Source organism: Dendropsophus ebraccatus, chromosome 12, assembly GCF_027789765.1.
Source record: "Dendropsophus ebraccatus isolate aDenEbr1 chromosome 12, aDenEbr1.pat, whole genome shotgun sequence".
Classification (NCBI taxonomy): Eukaryota; Metazoa; Chordata; class Amphibia; order Anura; family Hylidae; genus Dendropsophus; species Dendropsophus ebraccatus.
The window spans coordinates 77,162,924-77,184,748 of NC_091465.1; the positions used below are offsets into that span (position 1 = coordinate 77,162,924).

A 21,825-nucleotide genomic window follows, 5' to 3' on the forward strand; every position below is an offset into this window, starting at 1 on the left:
CCATTACAGGGTCTATGCAGGAAACTCACCATTACAGGGTCTATGCAGGAAACTCACCATTACAGGGTCTATGCAGGAAACTCACCATTACAGGGTCTATGCAGGAAAAAGGTCACAAATGCAGTGAAGGAGCAGCAGTGGTCATTGGAGGTCAGTGGAGGTCCAGCAATAGTCATTTGAGGCCAGTACCGGAGCAGCAGTAGTCAACATGGAGGCCAGGCAGGAGCAACAATAGTCAACATGGAGGCCAGGCAGGAGCAGCAGTAGCCAACATGGAGGACAGGCATCAGCAACAGTAGCCAACATGGAGGACAGGCATCAGCAACAGTAGCCAACATGGAGGACAGGCATCAGCAACAGTAGCCAACATGGAGGACAGGCATCAGCAACAGTAGTCAACATGTAGGCCAGGCAGGAGCAGCAGTAGCCAACATGGAGGCCAGGCAGGAGCATAAGTAGTCAACAAGGAGGCCAGGCAGGAGCAACAGTAGTCAACATGGAGGTCAGTACAGGAGCAGCAGTAGTCAACATGGAGGCAAGGGCAGGCACACCAGTAGTCAACCTGGATGCCAGTTAAGGCCCAGCAGTAGCCAACATGGAGGCAAGGGCAGGCACACCAGTAGTCCACCTGGATGCCAGTTAAGGCCCAGCAGTAGCCAACATGGAGGCAAGGGCAGGCACAGCAGTAGTCCACCTGGATGCCAGTTAAAGCCCAGCAGTAGCCAACATGGAGGCAAGGGCAGGCACAGCAGTAGTCAACATGGAGTAGTCAGCACTTTTTTAAAGACTTTTATGCTATACCCCTGCACCAGGTATTTTTGTCTCTCAGGATAAGACGGATGTGATATACACACTATGAGAAGTATAGGACTTGTATATCTGTACAGCACGTTTTTGTTCCGTGCACCCTTTGCTGTTTCTTCTCTCCGCTTTCCTAATCTTTCCTTTCCTTTCCTACAATATCTTCTCAGTAGTCTGTAGTACAAAACAGCAGCAGCAGCACAAGCAGCGTTTTGATCATCACTAGCTGTGTGCACTACAGCCAGTAACAACCTCCTTCCTCTCTCTCTGCAGGCTGCGTGGTGCGGTCATGTGACCGCTCCTCTTAAAGCAATACCGACCTCACACAGGGGGTGGGCTAGTGCAAGATCCCTGCTGATTGGATGTGTTCTGGGCATCATGGGAAAGTGCTTTTCCCGCCTGGAGGTTAATCGGTTAGTATGTGTGCCTTGATCTTTTGCTGACCTATAGGAGATGCTCTCTACTTCCAGCCTATCTCTTTCTTTATCTTGCACACACTCCTTTCCATCACTCACAGGGTAGGTTACTAAGCCCCTGTAGGAAGTTGCTTCATGGGAGGAGGTGTAGCATCAGTTCTAGTTTGATTTTCGTGGGAGAAGGACACAGGGCCAACGTCCCTGCTGTAGCCAAACCAGGGCCTGGCTCCTGCCAGGACCCTTGTCCCGAACAAGAGTTCAGTGTGTAGTTCAGTTCAGTTGGTGGTGTCTAAAACACATGTGTACAGATGCAGCTAGAGACAACCACTTCTCTCAGTAGTACTTTTATATCTACTGTGCAGTACTAAACACTACAAAGGGAGAAGAGTCTAGGATCATTCTCGCCCACGCCGTGAACCAGTCTAAAAGGTGCATGGCAGTATCCTAATACGAAAGAGGAACTAGCTTGGAAAGAAAAAAACTACCTGAAGGTCTACATATCCTATCTCGCAGTGCAGGTAACTAGGACACCCCCGGGAGCTTAGCTTCACCCAGGTAACCACGACTGGGGCTTGTACCACCCTAGGAGGACAAGTTACTTGACACTGTAGGGCAGAAGGTGGTCAGACAGTAGTCTATATACGGGTACAAGTAACTTCTCACTCTCAAGTGTTTTCTCAAATTGCAGCAGAGTACATTGCTTAATTGGGTTAGGACTCCCTTGACAAACTCTAGTCCTCTACCCTACTCTACTTTTAACTCTTCAAGCACTGCTACAGCTACCTCTACTCTTCTCTACTTCTTCAAGCATCTCTTCCAGCAAAAACAAGTTTAAGCACAAAAGTCTGTGTAAAGGTTTTTTTACTGTCTAGAAAAGTGTATTGTGCTATCAAGAGACTGTACAGTAAAGCTGTTATATTTTTTATATCACTGGGACTCAGTGGGTCATCCTTTCCTCCGCACCAGCACCTATACACACTAACCGCACACTTTGGGTTATTTTTCACCTTTCTGTGGGTGGCGGTACCAATAGTCCGGGTGGGTCAATTGCCATTCAAGACTACTGTGACAAGAGGCCAAGGCACCCATCACAATCCGGCAGGTTACTGACCATTTGGGGAACACTTCAGACTGGCCACACTAAAGCAGGAACAAACATCACACCTGTGTGCTGGACTAGCTCTGGCGTCACAAGACTACCCTCACTGGTGGAGTAGTTTAGAGCTACTACCACAATAGCGCATGTTGAAAGGCAACGATTACCTGACATTGTGCTGAAAGATTCCAATCATGTCAGTGACGGTCTGCCGCTGGAGGCTGTCTGTGAATGTAATAGCACAGGCAGTGAGCGCGAAACAAGGGGGAAGTGGGTCCACTTTCCACCTGTTGGAATGTTACACACAGGTAGAGAAGGTTTCCTTGAAGTGGCAGTTGAATGGTTGCTTGTATGGGTTGCTTCTGGTGAAACATAAGATAGAAAATAATAATAAAAAAATGAGTCTTATTGTCAACACCAGTTAGAAAGATAGGATTATCTTTGGAGATCGACTGGGAGAAAAAATGGGTTGGGTTAAGGTGGAGCACCCAAAGTCAGCATGGGCTTAAGTTAGGGTCCTTAGGTTTCCTCAGGAAATCATGATAGGCTAAGATAAAGGATCAAGACGTGTCTAGGCTCATTAGAGCCATTCATTTCAACTCTGTATCCTGTCAACTGGGGACATAGAATTATCTTGATATCTTGGATTGGCTGGCATAAAAATAGGTTAGGTCAAGGTGGAACACACAAAGTCAGCATGGGCTTAAAGGAGAAGTTCTTTTATTTATGAAATCCATCAGCTGGCAGCGGCAGAGGGGAATTTGGTAACGAGTAGTCACGACTCGGCTGATGGACTGGCTGCTCAGCCAGTCAGTAACTAGGGCGAAAAGCCGCTCCAGTCACTGATTGGCTGAGCGGCCAGTCCATCAACCAGGACAGGCATCACAACTTAGGTAAAAAATGCCTTCCAGCGGTGGTCCCAAAGCCGGTCCAGCCGCCCACTGCGGGCATGGGGAGAGGTAAGGTCCTACTCGTAATCCGGGTTCTCCTTTCAGTGGGGGTCTTTGTGTTCCCCCAGCTGTTGGGGCACAGCCATAGTAGCCCTGCCTCTAAACACCATGTGGCATTTTGGTTCCCTCCAGCAGTCTGCACCTTAGCTTATGCCCAGGTTGCACCCCAGTAGCTATGCCCCTGATTGGGGGCCCCAAGGTACTATGCTCATCCACAGAAGCAACACCAGATATCTATGAAAAGCAAGAAATAAAACACTTCATCACAGACACACAGTTCTGGATCTGGCAGTAAAATACGGTAAATTACGCCGAATATTTTGTCCCGCACATCATTCATGCTGCTTTCCATTATGGAGCCTTTTATAATGAACTGAACTTTTTAGTCTTTCTTTTTGACAGTCTATTAATCCTTTCACTTTTTTTGCTTTGCTGCAGATATATCCGTCCTGTTTGATAAATTGGCGAAGCGTAGAGAAAAGAATTAATATGCCACAAAAGTAAGCAGTCGTCTTACCAAGAAAGAACGTGTAATATTAGTGTCAGATCCTAAGGAGGAAAGGGTTCGGTAGATTGCAGCCAATACGGTAGCTGATAATCACATATATTCTTCTTTGTCTATATCTACCCACAATATCATGTACCACACTACTGTGATGTATGGCATAGTCATACGGTTATGTTCATCCCGATCTTTCTGATGTGTGAAGAGCATTGGAGTATTACCGTGACACTAATACAAGCAATAAGAAGACAACAAGGAAATGGAATGGGGTGTATCGTCATAATAATGCAGACTAAGGAGCCATTCGGAGTCTTTGGAAACCTGGATGACAATGTAATAACTCCGTAATGGTTGCCATTAGTGTATGTCAAGCAGCATCTGTAAGAAGACCAAGATAACTTAGGAAGATTTGAACAGAAACTTCAAAAACAGAACAAGAAAACTTCTGGTGAGTACAAAAATGTTTTTTCTTACACGAGGCCCATTGAAGTCACCATGGCCCTTATAGGTGAGGTGGCCGGCCTTGTCCACTGTAGATTTTTTTTTTTAAAGGAATTTTACTTAGGATCCATATACATTAATATGTCATATAAACCAAACTCAATGCTATGGACTCCTTATTAGTGATGTTTGAACTTGCTGAACTATTGGGTATGGCTAAATCTGAAAGCTCTGCATTTGACTCCCGGTGGCTGTTGGATACAGCCTTAGGACTGCCAGGAAAACAAGAATACAGTCTATATAATAGGCTGGGTTCACACTACGTATATTTCAGTCAGTATTGTGGTCCTCATATTGCAACCAAAACCAGGAGTGGATTAAAAACACAGAAAGGATCTGTTCACACAATGGTGAAATTGAGTGGATGGCCGCCATATAACAGTAAATAACGGCCATTATTTCAATACAACAGCCATTGTTTTAAAATAACAGCAAATATTTGCCATTAAATGGCGGCCATCCACTCAATTTCAACATTGTGTGAACAGATCCTTTCTGTGTTTTTAATCCACTCCTGGTTTTGGTTGCAATATGAGGACCACAATACTGACTGAAATATACGTAGTGTGAACCCATATGGCTGTATCCATGTTTTCCAGGACTCCCTAGGGCTGAATCCAACTTCAGCTGAACGATAAAGGGTTAACTATGTTTTTTTTCTATGTTCATTGTTCACAGGTACCTCACACACAAGTTCACCAACTACACTTCTTTCCTCTCTTTTTTGTCTACACTGTCCTCATCAAAAGGAGGTTAGACCTGGTTAAAGGGGTACTCCAGTGGGGGGGCACTTTTTCGCTGGGACCGGGGATGAGGTGGCTGAGGGAAAAGACGTCCACTCACCTCCCCAGCGGCGGGTCCCGCATCGCTTCCTGGTGTCTGACGTGGGCCCCAGACGTGACGTCTCAGGTTCCGCTGAGCCAGTCAGTGAAGGAGGCGGGATCCGTTTCAAGTCCGCTCAGATCCCGCCTCCTTCACTGACTGGCTGAGCGGACCTGAGACGTCACGTCTCAGGCCCGTGTCAGACACCCGGAAGCCTCCGGGAACCGGGCACCGGAGCGCCACGATGCGGGACCCGCCACTGGATCCAGGGAGGTGAGTGGACGCCTTTTCCCTCAGCCACCTCGTCCCCGGTGCCAGCTAAAAAGTTCCCCCCCCTGCTGGAGTACCCCTTTAACCCTTCCAGACAGAGAGACTCTAGATAAAGATGCATTGCTAGACCCAAAAGTAGGGTAACCGTCCCCTGGGTCAACTTTCTAGTTAGGACAGTCTACAGAGAGTCAAGAGACTGATCCCCAGTAGGACAAAGTGCCTAAGGGTCCTATTACACTGAGCGATTTTAAACGATTAATGAATAACGATAAACCATCGCAAACAAGATTGTTTATCGTTAACCTGAAATCGTTCACCATGTTACACAGAACGATAGTCGTTAGTTACGATCATTACTATGTTCGTTATTGCAATCGTTACTATGATCGTTATTGTGATCGTTACTATGATCGGTTACTCCTTCTGATCCCAGCAAAACAATGAACCATGTGCAATTACACTGAACGATTAGTGAAAAAATGTGGAACTTGAGCGAACGAATGTGGAATTACAGCGAACGATTAGCGAACGATTAACAATAATTTTAGGTTTAGATCTAAATCAACGATCAACATATGAACGATTTTTCGATCGTTGCCTGCACAGTATAATAGGGCCCTAAGACTGATCTTCGCTCGACTACCTTGCGTTTTTTTAGTTTTCTCCGATTAACGATAAACGATTGCAAACGAGCGATTTTGTGAACGACCTGAAATCACCTTACGATCATTTTTATACTCTAGTATTTGAACGATCATAATAACGAATGAACCATGTGTACATACACAAAAGATTTGCGAACGATCATTGAACGATTAACGATGATTTTATGGTCAGCTCAAAAGATGCGATCAACCACATACAACCACATTTTTTTCAGCCATTTGATCGTCGCCTACATACGCTAAGATTATGGCTTAAATTCAAACGACTTTCACCCGATAATCTTTCCATGTAATAGGGCCCTAAGGCAAGGCCTATGTCATCACTTACTTGGTCCCACAAGGCTTTAGGCTAGGCCTACCTCCACCATAATCAAACAACCCTAGAAGATGACAACCGGAGTGAAATATTTACCAATAGAGACCCAATACGCCAAGCCTAAGCCTTTCCAGACCCTCTATACCAAGTCAAAAGGGCAAAGCATTGGAAAATTCGACCTATTGTGTTATCTATTTCACTGCAAAGAAGGAAGATCCCCCAGAATGCTCCAGTAAGTAGTGAATAAAAAGAAGTATGGAAGGAAAGTATGGAGCCTGAGCTCTTCAAGTTGAAGAGCTCAGACTACTGCACGGTCAATTACTCTAAGACCAACATGGAAAAAAGCAAAGTACGCTCCATTAACCCTACAGTTTCCAAAACTATGCAAAGAAGAAAAAAGAGCACTGCTCATCGATTTACCCCGAGGCGGAGAAGCTGAGAGTAAACACACTTCAAGTTCTCCGATGTTGCTATAGTAATTCCAGCTACATGGACTCCCTTTCATTAGAAAGTGATAAAACGTTGTACGTGCACCCGGTGATTATACGAGTCATTCAATGCAAGCGAATTATTCACGGAGCTGTATAATAGCATTGTTATACATTGTTATACAGAGTGATTACGGTATATGGAGGACTACACAACACATGAACAATCCGCGCCGTAACCTTCATATCATCAATAATGAGGCTTTTATGGAGAGCTCTGGATACTTGCTTTATTCCGCCCACTCGTTTCTCTATGAACGAGATGTCCCCCGCTAGGTACTTATATAACGTTATGTACAATTTGCTCAGTTCCATCTCTATGGAGGTCTATAGTATTAGGAAGTTGTTTTCATATAAATGAACAGGATAAGTTATATTGCTTATTCCTTTATTGTAAGTGAGTCCCTGAGGGCTCTGGCTATATGGGAAGGAGGTGTTTACTTATGTATAAGCCTGTGAATAGGCTGCATACATTTACATGGATTTAGACTGGTTGCATATGGAGGATATTAGGCTATGTTCACATCTCTATTGGAGCCTTTCTTGGAAATTCTTTAGTGAAACCTGTAAGACCCTATGTCGGACTGGAGTATCTGGGGCCCACCAGAGGAAATGATCCTAGGGGCCCAATAATAAAGAACCAGTGAGAAACAACACGTCAGTCAGTGTTAGTGCAGGTTCTAAAGCTGGGGGCCCACCGGAGGATTCTCCGGTCCACTGGTGGGCCAGTCCAACACTGGTAAGACCCTATTATAAACCACTGACAGGCCCCTCTGGCCTATTAGACTCACATACATAATGGACATAGCATCAAACAACCTTATCACAGGGTTGCCAATCTGAGAGGAGAGGAGTCCAATCTGCTTTTTCAATCAGAGAAGTTGCTTATTTTGTTTTTGTTCTTTTTACATTTGTTTCCGAGAAGTTGACTATATTCTCAATCGCTGCTCTAATACACTGTACTACCTCTGTATGTCACTGTACTATGCCTCTGGCACCGGGCCAGTTCTACCATCTTTGCTGCCTTAGGCTAAAACTGACATTGAAAATGATAAGAAAGAATGGTTTTCGCTCTCAAAATCTGACATCTCCTCGAACATAAGACCTAGTAGAGGTTTTGCTGAATTGCTAAGTATGAGGCCTCCTCTGAAAGTAAGACCTAGCAAAGTTTTTGTTTGGAAGTGTGCCCGCCGAACAGAACACCAGGGCATGCAGCTCTGATTCTTTTTAGCCCGTCGCCGTAGTCCCCTACCTTCACTGTTTGTTGTAGAGCAGAAAAATGAAGACTGTCTCCTGCCTCCAACCTTATGTTCCCTTGTGCAGCCACTTGCATAAGCATTACTGACTTCAACAAACCGTTCCCTTTGTAAGTCTCTTGTAAGTGTGTAGGCCAGGCATCACGAGGCCCGCACCTGCCGCCATCCCGGCTGTCTCCTACCTCGAGATGTAGAGCTGCACACACTCTACCATTATTCCATCGCCTGCTGCCATACCAGACACTGTCCCTGCTGTGCTGTACAAGTGTTCTGTGGTGAGCTCCCCCTGTTGGCTGGAAGCCGCCATGTCGTACTGTGCATGTGACATGTGAATTCTTCTTCATGGAAAAATAAGACATCCCCTGACAATAAAACCTAGCGCATTTTTTGGAAGCAAAAATTTTGCGGTATATACCAGTAACAGCAAAGTGGACTGTATACTTCTATAAAATAGTTAAAATATTATTAAATAAATACTGCCTTACCGATCCTGACTGTCTTGCATTCCACAAGGGAAGGGGTTAAAGGGGTTGTTCAAATTTCTTTCTCTTTCAAATCAACTGGTGCCATTTTTCAATAAAAAAAAATCTCAAGTCTTCTAGTACTTATCAGCTGCTGTATGTCCTGCGGGAATTGGTGTATTTTTTCCAGTTTGCAGAGCAGGACAAGTTTTCTATGGGGATTTTCTGATGCTCTGAACAGTTCCTGACATGGTCAGAGGTAGCAGCAGAGAGCACTGTGTCAGACTGGAAAGAATACACCACTTTCTGCAGGACATACAGCAGCTGATAAGAACTAAAACACTGGAGAGATTTTTTAATAGAAGCAAATATAAAATCTCTGCCACTTTCTGACACCAGTTCACTTAAAGTTTTTTTTTCCCCTTGCTGGAGTATCCCTTTAAGTGATAAACTATGCTAGCTTACAAACCAATCATACAGCCCAGAGGCACTCACCCAGCAGCACCTGCACACCTGCTAATGGATTTGCTCTAAAGCACTCAACCTTCTAAAGTTCCTTTAAATCAAGTCTCTGGGGTCGGTCTCCTGCAGGTTTCCTCTACTCTCATAGCTCTGAATGCAGAAGCCCAATGAAAATGGCTGCATAGAACAAAGATCATCCGTAATGACTAAGAACAGAAAAAACTGAGATCTCCAGGTTACCCGGCAAAGATACATCGTGTGCCCTGTGCTATAAATGTATTGACGTGAAGAGCATTTTATGAATCATTGGAGAAAGAATTCTGCTTATCAAATATCCGCTGCAGATCTAATAGGTTTTCAATGTACTGTTTATTGCTATAAATACCTAGTGATGAAAATAATAGCAGGCAATAATACAGAGGATGCCAGACTATGAGAGTGGGGACTGAGCTCGGTGTCCAGGCTGCCTACATCGCCACCGGTAGGAAAATGAAGAATTCTACATTGCCAATTCAAGTCAGTGGGAGTCTAAGGGGCTGTTGGTTTTAACCAGACCCACCGCAAGGTAGGATGGACTTGTTGAGGCAGGGATCTCCAGGTCAATATCCCTGGCTTGGCTTGCTAGCGGCGGCGGGCAAGGGGCAGCAGGAGACACGTAGGCGGGCAGGCTGGACCACAGCAGGAATCACAGGTGGAACCAGGGCTGGGACCATGACGGAAGGAAAGCTGGGACCACAGTACTAAGGGTGGCAAATGTAGAGGCTCCAATGGGAGGATCAGGACAGCGGCAGTAATTTAGGAAGTGCTTTAGTGCAATTAAGCAATTAAGGGTGCACTTCCCTTTAAATCTCTCGAGAGGCCAAAAATGAGTCAGCACCAGGCCCCGGCCTGTGGGCTCTGGCATCCGCCTGGACAAGGGAGCCCTGGGAGCGGGTGCCACAGCCATGTTAGTCCTCCTGGAGAAAGATACTTTATGTAGATGATCTCCATTCTAGGGGGTTGGAAGGGTTGCAGTTGCACCCAGGCCCTGGTGCCCCAAGGGCCCAATGATCAATTCCAAAGGTCCTTTATTAAGACTACACATTTTAAAAGAGTAAATGCTCTCCTCATCAGGTCCATTTTCCACCAAGAAGGCACCATTACAATGAAGGGTAGAGGAAGGCCCATAGAATTCAAGTTACATCTCGGAGCCTTCTCAGATATGAAAATAAATGGGGGGGGGGCACTTGTGTCATCATTCCTGGTATGCTAGGTATATGTACACAGTGTGTCATACAGCTTGAAGAACTTTGGATATAAATCTCTTTCTGGGTCTCAGCCTTTATAAACCCTGGACCTGGACAGAGACTTTGAATAGTCGTATAGAATTGTAGAAAAAAATGGTGAAACCCAGTTGCAAGACCCTCTGGTTCAGGCCAATACAATAGATCAGCTCACTCACTCAATTTGTCCATGTTATTGGTGTATACACAAAGGGTATCCCGTCTATGATTCACCACGACCAGGGGTTAATGGTGCGCTTGATTTTCAAAGTTCTATGTGAGCAAAAGGAAAAAGTAGCACAGCAAGGAAGGTCTTTCACTAGCACTGAACTTAATCTGCTTAGGGAGGAGGAGGAGGAGGAGGAGGCAGATTTTACTGTAGTACTGTGGATATACAGTAGTAGGTACACTGGAGACAGCTGCCCAGAGCTTTATGGGTGGTCAGTGATGTGAGGAAAGCCTAAATTGAAATTACATTTCAGGAGCAGTGTGGATCATCTTAAGCAGGCAGACAGGCTCAGCTTGCAGGTATATAGTCTAGTCTTTTTCTCTTTCCTACACACAGCACATGCTGAGCCCCCACCTGTGTTTTGTCCTCATCTAGGTGTTACTAGAGATAGATTTCCTTTTACAATGGGCAGTGGAGGGCACAATTTAGGGAAGGGAGACGCCTATCGGACAAGGCTTTAGAGCAGTTTTTCTGGGGGTAAAGAATCATTTTTAGTAAATGAAATGATTCACAAATATGTTAGATATTACATAGACTATAACATGGGAGAGAGTGGTTTAAAGCAACAGAGAGCATTTAAAAAGTATGCGGAAAATCTTAATAAAACTGACTCGAGGCGTTACGTTACCCTCCACCTGAAATTCTCCTTGTTTCTAACAACGTCTCTCTGATGCTCATCCCTTTTATAATATTATTGACTCTAAAATGACATATAATTCCCTATGAAATCCCCCATCTAGAGTCCGTCAGTGAAAGGAATTGTTCCGTTTATATTAATCCTCCTCTAAAACAAACAGCTCTCCGCCAATTTCTGCGACGGCAGATTCATTTCCGTGCCCTGATTGTAAATCCAAAAAAACGTCTTGAGTCGAAGTATTTCCTAAACAATAACAGATCCATCATCAGCTCGCTGGCAATCATCACGCTCCAAACGCGCTTCACATTTGTGTACAGTCTTATAAGTTCCCTTCGGCTGGAAACAGCCTGCCAGGGAAGAAGCAGTCTATATAAACATGTAATAAACCTCCAATCTAGGCCGGCATTCCGCCTCTGTGATATATGTCCAAGCGGCAGCCCTGGAAGCTTCAGTCCTAATTGGCCGACGAACAATAGTTTACCCTCCTGTATTTATCAACTCATTTTCAAAGAGCTGAACATGCTGGACGCAGCAGGAGAGGAATTGGCAGCGTGCGGCACTGTTCTTCGGGATGGAATGATGTGTACCTGATCTATGTATAGCTCCGAGGCAAGTGAAGCAGCACGGGGAGAAAAAGGACAGGGAGAAGAGATGGACAGGCACACGCTGTGTATCAAATGTAAGAAACAGAACAGGTGTGACTAATGAGGGAACAGAGGTCGCATAACACCTGCAGCCTGGTGAACAATAGATCCCAAGGTCAGACCAAGGTCGGTGGATGACCCTGGGCGAAGAATTCAATGAGGTCTCTATCCCTTCTTGACCATACAATTCAGTAGTGCTCACTTAATTCCCATTTTAGCTAAGTAGCATACTTTCCCCAAAATTATTCATATGAAAGCTATAGTGGCTGCTATACATGGTGCACAGACCTAGGCAGACTATGCTTTGCCCGGTATCAGGGGTGTAACTACTACTAAAGCAGCCATAGCAGCTGCTACGGGGCCCAATGCATCAGGGGGCCCAGTGGCGGCTCCTGCAATACATAGGACCCCCTGAGCTGTCATCATCTGCATCACTCGGTGGCTGAGCAGGTCTCCTGGGTTCTGCAAATGACCCTTTAACCACTTGCACTCCTGATGAGCGTCCTGATGACGTCTTAGTGGTCAGTTGGGGGTGGGGGAAGGGCCCCAATCAAATGTTTGCTATGGGGCCCAGCGATTTCTAGTTACGCCCCTGTACGGTATACAATGTGATAAACTTGTTAGGAATCCAATTTATGTGAGTATGCTCGGACGCTGCTTGAATAACTGCTGGACGAACAATACTTATCAGTCAGTTATAGTTCCGTAAAAAAAAATAGTACATTTCATTCCTTGAGAGGATGCGTAATTGAAATATATGAAACTTAGAACAGAAAAATGTAAAAGCTTTAGGCTTAACTCGTACAAATGAGGCGGGAAATGCAGGGAATGCCGGCAATTGTACGTTTTTTTTTTTATCTTCATTCACTTGTAATGGGTTTTGCATAAAGCTATTACATTTTTTCATTCTAATGTTTGTATATTATGTTTTAACATCCCCTAAGGGAACACAATTTATGTAAAATAAAAAAAAAAAAAAATGAAGGAATATTATTTCCAGAGTTAAAATTTCCTACATTAACCAGGAACTGGAAAAACGCTCAAGTCTCCCATTGATTTCAATGGAGCTCATTACACAAGTCGACCATTCAAGCATTAAAAATTCTCGACTGTAATAAGGGCTTGAGTATTTTACTACTTACTCTACTCTAGCACATGTCCCAGCTCTGACAACGCACCAGGAAGAGCCCTGGTGAAGGAGAATGTGCATTTACAGAAAGAAACACAGACCTGAAATTAGGGGTGTAGCTAAGATTCATGGGGCCCATAGCAAGAATCTGTATGGGGGCCCCCATGAAACCCCCCATCCCCTCATACTCACATTACCCAATGCAGTCCTGTGGCATTCCATTCTCAGAGATTCCCGGTGCACAATTGATGTCAATGATGCATTGAGGAGCTGGGAGAACAAACGCAGAGTTACTGCGCCGCGTCATGTAAGTATGTGCATGTAGGGGGGGGGGGGGGGGGCTCTTGTGGCTGGAGGTGCAATGCTGCCTCCAGCCACCAGAGAGACTGGCAGGGCAGGAAGTCAGTGGTGACAGATGTAGGTGCTGTGAGCTGTAGCTCCTATGGAGGTAGACCACATTTTGCCAGGGGGACAACAGGCCCCCCTGCCGCATGGGCCTCGTAGCAGTTGCATGGTCTGCCTCCATGGTAGCTGCGCCAGTGCCTGAAATATACATATTAGACTGAAAACTATATGTAATATAAATATACAACTGCTCAGAGGAGGGAAAGGAATTTTTTGTAATTATAGTACACTTTTGCCTGGCGAGAAGTTCCACACCCTGATCAAAAAGTTATATTTACCTGATCTGGAGATTGACCATGGTGCTTCTATATGCTTCATAACCTACACAAAAACTTGTACAGAAAAGTATTCTTTGTACCGGTTCCTGGGAGGGTCATGAAAACATGCAGTCCTACATCTCAGGGCAAGAGAGGCCTGCAAGTTGACCATCAAGAGATTAGGTAGGTATAACTTTTAGGGTGGGGTGTGGACCTCCTTTGTGAGTTAAAGCTAGATTTTCAGCTCTCGCTTGGTATTCCGCTTATAAGTAATTTTGCATTGTGAGCACTTCTTATAGTGGGTTTCTCCAGCTATGACAGATTCCCTTCCTCTCTCGTGACTCTCACAGCTGATGACCTTCACCTGTTCTGTGCAGTGCTCGCAGGAAATATTTCTAGTAATATATAGTTGTCTCTTCCATCTGCCATTCTCCAGTCTGTGTTTAAAGGTCGCCGCTTTAATAATAGGAGTTCACTGCACCGGTTCACTTCTCTTCCCAATTTCCTGATATGAAACCTGCCAGCAATGACCCTACAGACCCGGGGAGATTATAGGCCGGAGAGGCAGGAACTGGCTGAACTTCAGGACATTGTATTGTTCACTGATGGCTCATGTACCTGTCAACTCTTATAAGGTGTGAGGTTAAGAACTGCAGGTGGGTGTTATGAAGAGTCACACTTTGGTCAATGAAATAGAAACTTGTAAAACAAAAATCCATATGAACCTTTTATGTGGAGTCAGCTAACCCAAAAACTTATTAGACATAGGTCATCAAGTAAGTTTTTTTTTTTTCTTTAATGGATACTCTTCTGGTGGTAAAAAGGAATCTTCACTCTTGTTCTTCAGGTAGGACACATAGAATGTTATTATTGATGACCGATCCACAGGGTATCAGTTAAGCTACTTGGTTGTATAGCTGATCAAAAGTCTATCAGGTTTAATTAAAAAACCCTACCAGAGTATGGCAAAAAACAAACAATTGCCCCATACTTGGGGTAAGATTGCTTCTTGACTGCAAGTATGGTTAGGGTTATTCCACACGGAGGGGGAAGCTGAGCTGTGAGCTTCATTATAGTGTGGTTTCACCCTGTACTCTAGTGCTGTATGGATCACTTTACTGCAATCTCCTCCTTATCATCACAGGCAAAACAAGATATCTCAGCTTTGTTTTAGGCCTAGTGGTGAGAATGAAAACTGCAAGATTTTAGAATTATAGTAAACATAGTAAAATAGAAAATTCTGAAAAAAAATCACCAAAAATTCTTGCCAAATATGTTTACCATAAAAACCGATGAAACCTTTTCTTTAACTCCAACTGCAGATATCATGGAACATCTGTGCCCATTCTGGCTTCAGCACCATCTTCTGTCCGTAAAGTTCATCAGGGGATGGTTTGTTGACCAGTATTTTGCACTGAACTGGTGTAAACACGGCTCTAGATTACTCTTTGTTGTGTTAATTGGATTCCACCACACCCAGCTGTTTCTCCTGCTAACTTTGTTCTGGGCTGCAGACACTTAAGGCCCTATTCCACTGAACTTTTTCGAACGATTATCGTTCATAAAATCGTTCAAAGGACCGCTCGTTAACGATATTCGTTCTGTGGAATAGCTGTAAACGAGCGAACGACAACAGCGAAATCGTCGTTGAGTCGTTCACTATTTTTTTTCAACATGTCGAAAAAAAAATCGTTGGTCTTTCATCAATAATTCGCTAATCTTTTCATTGAATAAAAAATCTTTCAGTCGTTCTTGAAATGTCTACCTACATTTCCCCACGTTTTAAACGACCATGTAATGATGTAACGACTGCAAAAAAATCGTTACACTACAGATATCGTTCACGTTCCCACACGTATTATGTGTTATCGTTCGCTTAAAAAAATCGTTAAGTGCTCGTTAACGAGCGGTCGTTGGAGCGAGTCTATGAACGATAATGTTTCCGTGAAATAGGGCTATTAAGCTAGTTGTTATTGCCAGCTCCTTGACCAATCCATATTTCATTCTTACCAGTCTGTGATCTGTACAGCCTGGATGTCAGAGGGCTGGTCCAATCACGCCCTGGACCAGGACATCCCATAAGGGTCAGATGGGCAAGTAGGTATGGACAGTTGGGGTAATAGGTTGAATCCCGGAATTCCAGGTGGTACCCGGGCTGTCTCCTTCTTCCCCACGGACAGGGAAGGCATCGGGAATCAAATGTGGAAGGTTTTACAAGGTTCGCGTACGAAAGATTTTCCGATGTTCGATCATTTCTACCTATCACTAGAGCTCACTGTTGTGTCTTTATTGGTCATATGTTCCTAACAAATCATGGACCAATTCACCCAAAGCATGCTAGTTCAGACCAATCGGACATCTTTTCAATTTTACTCAAATGTTCAATATGTCATCTGTAGTTTTGCACTTTTGTAACCGGTGATGGTGTACTCTCTCTACTACACGTAATCGGCTCATACAGTGGACACATACCATATACTGTACTGTGAACTAGTACTAAATTACTAAAAAATCTCTGTTATTTAAATTTCCTTCAAAATAAAGTTAAAGAAAAGTAAGGTCTCCTCCTCTAGTACATTCTGTGAGAGCCTTGAGATCTATGGCGCTTTGATGTACAGTCCCGGCTGTTGTGCCGTGACCACCATACAGAATATTTAGACTGCGCTGAGGAAATTAGTATGCTTTTATCAAAATGAGGTCTAGTTTACTCCAAATGAAGGCGAGTCTACAGCTCTCTGACCACAGCATCACGAGACTGTTTGATCTATGAGAACATTTACATCATAACAACAGAAAGACATTGTAATTGAGGTATTATTCCGCTTCGGGTTCACAGGATAAGGTAAAGGTTAGCTTTTTTTATGCATGCTAGAGGAACACCATTTTAGTCACTGTACATCTTCTGATACAATTATTGAAGGACAATAGAAGACTTCAACGATGGGGTCGAGTAACTGGGATTCCCATCAATCCCATCCCAATAACCTACAGCTGTTAATAACTGTTACAGTATTAATTGATCTTAACGATGTGATGTGCCTGGTGAGTGATAAGCCAAAAAAACAAGAGATCTTAAAGTTTCCTTGTCACGTCACAAAACTTTTGATATGTCATAGATGTGGTAGTCAGGCTGGTAGCCAGGAGTGGTTAGGGTCACTTGGGCACTCGTCAGGTTAGCCTGGAGTGATGTTAGGCCCCCATCCCCTGGACTGTTGGCAGCGCTACAGCACAGAAAGAGAGAATAGACATAGCCACATACAGAGGTGTGTGGGTACAGGTGCTTAAAGAGTAGACCAGAGTCCAGTGCGTTTTGGCAAAAATAGAATACTTTACTGGATAGTAACTCTGGAGAGTGCAAACAGTACACGTGATGACAGTGCAGTGAAATAGTACAAATCTTTATAGAGAACTTAGGTGCTGACAGTTGAGGTAGAACCAGTGCTTTCAGTAATAGGTGCTTTGTAGTAGAGAGAGGAGAATAGTTGCCAGAGGGGCCCTGCCCAATGTAGTAAATGTGCTCTACTGGAACAGGTGGAGTAACAGAAGAGGTAATAGAGAATACTTATACCCACGGATGACTATTCTAGTCTTCAACAGCCTTATGCCCCCTAGCTGCGGGCTACCCGTCCTAAGTGGGTAATACGAGCCCCAGTCATCGATTATGTGGGTGTAGCAGACTCCTAGGATTACCCAGTTGTCCTGCACTGTGGAGAAGGCTGCGTAGCTTTGCCCCACTGGGGTCGACTCCTATTTCTTCAGGTAACTGCCTTGCACGTTTTAGAGAGGTCCCTAGTGTGGGCAAGGTGTTCCCTGTTTGGCTTCTCTCCCCTTTGTAGAGCTTAGCACTGTATAGATGTTTTAGAGTTCACAAGGAGAACTTTGTAGCTGAGCTGATCCTCACACATTCACTCACTTGGAGCTTCGGCCGCTAACTTCCTCGCACCAAGAACTAACTCCTCCTACAGGGGCTGTGTTAACCCTCCTGTAAGTGGTGGGTCTGAGTGTGTGTGAGAAAGAGGCTATAGGATAGGACAGAGAAGCACACATACCTGAGACTGGTTGAAACATAACATGTGACACAAAACAGTTAACCCTTCTACTCTTTCAGCTGTTCATAGTACAGGATAAATAAAACAGTAGTGACACCTAGTGGGGAAAACACAACAGCACACCATTTCCCACTTGTGTGAACCTGAGGGAGTTACTTGCTCAGGTGTCAAGGGACAGCACCATTATAGAGCTCTATTATAAGTCCGAATGATCACATGACACAGAGGCGGGAGAGGACGCACTGCAGCTCTTTTTCTTCCGGCTCTATCTCCAGATCGGTACATGTATAAAAACTCAGACTCGGACTGATCAAAACTTTTGACATGCCTCCGGTGTACTCGTCTTAATAAAGGTCCCCTGATGTGCTATGGAACGGATTTCGGAACTCCCGGCATCATCATTAATGATGATGCCGTGAGCTCCAAAATAGTAAACTCTTTTTGCTGCTGTACTGACTCGGAGTTCACAGCATTATGACGAATAATAATGGTGGGAGTTACAAACTTTGTTCCGTAGACCGTGCACGGAATAAGGCCTTAATGTACGTTTTCCTGGAACCACCAAAGATAACTAGTAAAACCAGACGAGGTAAACCTCAGCTTTATACGTTTGCACCATTACACCAGGGACGAATTTACAATTTTTATTATTTTCGTATTTTTTCCTAATTAATATGGATATTATTATCATTAATAATAGATGTCCTTTCTTATTTCCTGAAACCCCTTTGGCTATAAAAATTAATTTGGCAGGTGACTGTAACAGAGATTTAATAAACTCTATTAGTGCTCGAAACATCGGGATAATGTTATGTAAGAGAGAGAGAGAAATTTATAGTCTGTGTATGATCTGCTACAGCTTTGTGTATACACAGATTGGGCTTGTAAATAGGCGGTGGTTACAGATTACAGCTGAAACCCATGAGTAGTTGGTTCCTTCAGTCATGTCCTCCTTAACTTCTTCTGTGTCTTTCATGATAACCTTCAGAGTCACTACCCCTTTGACCCACGTCAATAGACCTCTTATTAGCCAGCCAACACCCTGCTCTGCACTGATGAGGGGCAAAAACCCAGAAACAGCTGTCTGCAGATGGGAAATCTTTCCTTTTGGAGAGATTGTTTGGCTTGGCATGAAATCCCCAGTCAATGTTCTAAGGCTCCTTGACTGAGCGAGACTTGACTTGAAGGGACATCTCTTTGCTCAAGAGGTGTGAGCAGGGCTCACCGCTTTAACCAGAGGGCACATGGTGCACGTGCACCGGGCCCACTGGTCAAAGGGCCCCCCTGAGCAGGCCGGTCGTTGCTATGTGCGACCAGTGTGGTCGCACAGGGCTCCGGCCGCCGGCCTGTCAGAGGGGAGCGCCATGGATAGGTAATCTACTTACACATCCATGGCGCCCCCTGCAGGGCCATTGGCTCCCTCCCTGTCAGTTACTCTTGTGGCCGCACTTCCCGGCAGTCACAAGAGGCAGCACTGGAACGTCGGTGCGAGGGTAAGGGGAGTGCAGCCTCTTGTGACCGCTGCAGTGTGGCCACAAGAGGGAAGAGAAGAGGAACGCGTGGACCCAGGTGAGTATAATTGTTTTTTTTTCTTTATGTTATATGGGAGGGGGAGCACACGGGGGAGGGGGAGCACATGGGGGCGGAGGGGGTGCACAGCAAGGGGGCTATATACTATTGGGGAGAGCACAGGGGAGCTATATATACTATGGGGGAGCACAGGGGGGCTATATACTGTTGGGGAGAGCACAGGGGGCTATATACTATTGGGGAGAGCACAGGGGGGCTATATACTATGGGGGAGAGCACGGAGGGGAGGGCTATATACTATTGGGGAGAGCACAGGGGGTCTATATACTATGGGGGAGAGCACGTGGGGGCTATATACTATGGGGGAGAGCACAGGGGGTCTATATACTATTGGGGAGAGCACAGGGGGTCTATATACTATGGGGAGAGCACAGGGGGTCTATATACTATGGGGGAGAGCACAGGGGGGCTATATACTATTAGGGAGAGCACAGCGGGTCTATATACTATGGAGGAGAGCACGAGTGGGGCTATATACTATTGGGGAGATCACAGCAAGGGGGCTATATAGTATTGGGGGGAGCACAGGGGGTCTATATACTATTGGGGGAGCACAGGGGGCTATATACTATTGGGAGGAGCACAGGGGGTCTATATACTATTTGTGGGAGCACAGGGGGTCAATATACTATTGGGGGGCGAGCACAGGGGGGCTATATACTATTGGGGGAGAACACAGGGGGGCTATATACTATTGGGGGAGAACACAGGGGGGCTATATACTATTGGGGGGAGAGCACAGGGGGGCTATATACTATTGGGGGAGAGCACAGGGGGGCTATATACTATTGGGGGAGAGCACAGGGGGCTATATACTATTGGGAGAGAGCACAGGGGGGATAAATACTATTGGGGAGAGCACAGGGGGTCTATATACTATTGGGGAGAGCCCAGAAGGGGGCTATATACTATTGGGGAGATCACAGGGGGTCTATATACTATTGGGGAGATCACAGGGGGGGCTATGTACTATTGGGAAGATCACAGGGGGGGGGCTATATGCTATTGGGGGAGTGCACAGCAAGGGGCTGTATACTATTGGGGAGATCACAGGGGGTCTATATACTATTGGGGGAGAGCACAGGGGGGCTATATACTATTGGGGGAGAGCACAGGGGGGCTATATACTATTGGGGGAGACCACAGCAAGGGGGCTATATACTATTGGGGAGAGCACAGGGGGTCTATATACTATTGGGGAAGAGCACAGGGGGGCTATATACTATCAGGGAAGTGCACATCAAGGGGGCTATATACCATTGGGGAGATCACAGGGGGTCTATATACTATTGGGGGAGAGCACAATGGGGCTATATACTATTGGGGGAGAGCACAGGGGATCTATATGCTATTGGGGAGATCACAGGGGGTCTATATACTATTGGGGGAGTGCACAGCAAGGGGGCTATATATTATTGGGGGAGCGCACAGGGGGGCTATATACTACTGGGGATAGCGCACAGGGGGGCTATATACTACTGGGGGAGCACATGGGGGTCTATATACTAATGGGGGAGAGCACTGGAGGGCTGTATATAACTGGAGGCCCACACGAGGGTCTATTTAGTACAGGGACATCTTAAAACTATGGAGGCACAGAGGGGTGTAACTACTGTATAGGGGTACAAGGGACCTAACTACTGTATGTGTTGGAGCCTAAAATATTTGTCTGGCAGATTCTGGAGAGAAGATTCACAGCCAGGAGAAGACTTCAAGGTGGCCCAGGCTGGATGGAAAGAAAAAGAAAAAGTGACAGACTTGGATCAGAGAAGACGCCCCTGGTGAGTCACTGGATGTAACTGCACTCTGTTATAGGGTTGTAGTGAAGGGGTCATGGTGTGGCGGTATTATGTAATGGTATCATTGGTGATATCTTTGTTTTGTTCAGTGCAGTTTTCATATAATATGTAATCACTGTATGGTGGAAATAGTGTTATAAGGTAACTACTGTATGTATTGGGGCTCTTAATACAGTGTGGGGGCAATTTTAGTACATTATACCATGTGCCGAAAGGGAAGGGGGGGGGCACTCTTGAGGGCTGTGCACCGGGCCCACCAATGTATTAAAACGGCCCTGGGTGTGAGAGCTATTTTGCATTTCCTTTCTTCCCATGATAACCGTTATTGTTTCAATATCAGCGACAATCTCTTCATGTGTATGCAGGCAACAGTCAAACGACTAACCAAAATGAGTTCGTATGTTGTTGATCGCATCTTTTGAGCTGACCATAAAATCATTGTTTATCGTTCGCTAATCATTTGCAAATCTTTCGGTTTAGGTACACATCGGTTATTTGTTACTACGATTGTTCGTAGACTAGAGTACGTGAATGACCGTAATTACGATCGTAATTAATGACTATCGTTCCGTGTATAATGGTAAATAATTTCAGGTCGTCCGAAAAAACGCTTATTTACAATTGTTTATTGTTAATCGGAAAACGGCTTGGCATGTGTTCTCAGTGGGAAAAGGGGAGAAAAATGATGGCAGACTCTTCTGGCAATGGTTTATCTCTCCAAAAACAAAAGGATGAAGCAGTTGAAAATTAACTGCCCGATCCTTTGTCCACTAACATCTGTTATGGAAGAGTTGGCAGCTCCTATGCACATTAGT

The 21,825-nt window shown here is 45.1% G+C and overlaps 1 protein-coding gene across 4 annotated transcripts in view; it reads right to left on the reverse strand.

Annotated features, from left to right (window-relative positions):
• Positions 1-21,825, reverse strand: part of LOC138768972 (chemerin-like receptor 1) — a 97,809-nt gene that overhangs the window by 47,178 nt on the left and 28,806 nt on the right. The window contains exon 1 of one of the 4 annotated variants that reach the window (XM_069947081.1): positions 13,103-13,131. The exons of 1 other annotated variant lie outside the window; for it this stretch is intronic. The gene's annotated coding sequence lies outside the window, so the exon portion shown is untranslated. Of the gene's footprint in view, positions 1-2,525; positions 2,676-11,111; positions 11,134-13,102; positions 13,132-21,825 lie in introns of those variants that run through there. 2 more of the 4 variants (XM_069947083.1, XR_011359193.1) reach the window with 2 other exon arrangements.